Source organism: Anopheles stephensi, unplaced genomic scaffold, assembly GCF_013141755.1.
Source record: "Anopheles stephensi strain Indian unplaced genomic scaffold, UCI_ANSTEP_V1.0 ucontig6, whole genome shotgun sequence".
NCBI lineage: Eukaryota > Metazoa > Arthropoda > Insecta > Diptera > Culicidae > Anopheles > Anopheles stephensi.
The window spans coordinates 1-2,667 of NW_023405427.1; positions in this window are offsets into that span (position 1 = coordinate 1).

The window sequence follows — 2,667 nt, forward strand, 5'->3', positions numbered from 1 at the left end:
GTGTGTGCAACTTTCTAACCACTGCCATGACACTGGGAGCTGGGAAGATTCGTTGCTGGCGTATTAATGCTTACTACCTTCAGCTTGAAACTACACGGCCTACGGAAACTGATGCTGCTGCTACTGCTTGCACGGGTTGACCACGATTGCGAACCCGTCCGTAGTAGTCTCGACCGTAGAAAAGAGCCTTTGAAAAAGCACACACCAGTCGCCAGGCGAAACAACGCACCACCTATTTTCGATTGATGCCATTCACCAGCACGCACACACACGCCAATGCTGCTAATGTTGCTGAGAGAGCTGGCTGGTGAGCAAAACCAATTCAAAAAAAAGAGAGGTGAGATCACGAAATGTACCGAAAGGTCACACTTGGGCGTTTGACAATCGCAGAACTGACGTTTTAGTGGGAGTGAAGAAAATATTAAGATTTTGAGCGTTTTCTTGTATGCACTATACAGAATTCAACTAAGATATTCAGAGAAAATAGCAAAACTGTATTTTAAGACACTTTGGGCAGCTGAAAATGTTAAAGTTTCTCGTTCACACATTCCATTTTGAATTGCTTGTTGGGTAAGCTTGACAGGACATTTAAAACGACAGGCAGTTTAAAACGTAGGATTGGTGGTTTGAAAACGTCTTCAGTTATAAAAAGTTTACTTTGAACAACTGGTACTAAACACTGTTTAGGCAAATTGGTTAATTTTAATTTTATCATTGAAAAATGTAACACAAACACCACAAAATGGTTCATTTCAAAGTAATATTGCTAATGCATATGTGACTAGCGATTTTATTGCATGTTATGCATTAGTTTGGATTGAATTTTGAACTTTCCCACCTCATGTGTTCCGGAAAAATCGTCTGCTGGAAATAAATTTTACGCTGTTTACTTGCGTGTCTTTATCTACTAGAATAAGCACGAGCTTTGTTCCTCGTGCTGATGTTCCTCGTGCCCAGTTTGTCAAGCACCTGTTGAACTGTTCCTCTGATAGACGAAGAAATTCAGATCTCTCGAAGTCAAGGAGGCCAAATGACCCAAACCCTTTATGAATAAACCCATTATCAGTTTTTAGATAACGATTGCACAGTAATTGTCCACCCTGAGTCGCTCACCAGCACTCGAATCAGTCTAGCAAGAATCATGTACCGGTCTCAGGGAATTCTGCAGAAAAGCTGAACCGGAATGCCTAACATCAAATCAGCGTTTGAGAAGTTTGGGGCCTGTATCCATTATCGTTCTCAGCTGGCAGCAGCGCTGTCGATCTCAGATTCCACGTGTTGTTTAAGGTGTAGTTTAAGTTCGGCAAAGGTTTTCGGCGTGAACGTGCATTGGTTGCAACGCAACGGTGTCTCGAGCAGCTGCATAATGTAATGCAAGGAAGGGCGCTCAACACTTCCCTGTTCGCGCAGTTTTTCTACCACAGCTGCAAATGGATGGAAGATAGTACCGTTAAAGATCAGGGAAACCAATTAAAAAAGGCCCATGACGCTAAAGTACTTTCGTGCTTGATTAAAAATTCCGTATTAAATGCATTCCAGTGGTACCGGTGGGAAAGACAGCGCGAATGGTAATCCTTCGAAATGACATGCAAATGTAAGCGTCTCATGGAAGGTTTCATATGATAACCGTAATCAAACTGATCGGCTGTTAATCCGCTTGTGCCGACTGCTTTTAGCCCAAGATCGTACATCTCCTGCAGCAATGCATCGTCTACCGGCGAAAGCTGCAATTGAAAGATAATACACAGACAATACGGTGTCATAGTTCTTCATCCAGTCAGACAAGAATACGTACATCATAAACAGAATCGATGTCCTTCCAGGGAAGTACAAGAAGTGGTGCAGCGCCTTTGGATATATATCCTTAATGACTACGGCCAAATCGGAAACAAACAACTGCTTTCCTTTGTTGTTTATTGCATGAATTAGCCCATCGCTCCAAGCTTGACTTGCCATTTACGCAAACAGTGCTTCGCTTTTTGGCTCGGTAAAACATGGACTTCGTCTGCTTAGACTGCAATGAAATATAGAGAGACAAACGTTAGTAAGATATTTTGTACCAACCAACAGTGGAATCATTGGTTCCTTTATAACTTTTGTAAGTAAAATTGGATTGCGAAATGAGTACCCATGTGGTTCAGAAGTAGCGAACTTTGGTCAGCACTCAAATCGTTCAACTCGTCGTTCCTGAATCAACGTTTCTTTTTCGCTAGATTGACGCAAACTAGCACACGAGAGAGATAAATGGAATAATAAATTTTTTTATCTAATTCCCGCACACTTGAAGGAAAACAAATGAAATCCTTTGTTTGTTTTGAAAACAAACTCCGTTCCAAACTGACAATCTTCAGCTTTCATGTGCTGTCACTGAGTAAGTACAGTTTACACACACCGATATGTATAGCCAAAAGTAACGACCTTATCAGCCTTACTGAAATTGCCACGAAGCTACAATGAACGATCATTTTCAAAATTCAAATGTAAATAAAATGGAAAAACTTACACAACTGCAGAAAAATCTGCAAAACTTCGCCTGAAAAGCAGCGGAAAATATTTTAATCCCTATTCCAACCTTCGATGCAAGTGGTGCCAAACTCCCCGTTACGTCACCGGTGTGTTAACCGTGCATTAGCGTGCAGCTGCGACTTTTCATTCTGGGTGTTTTTT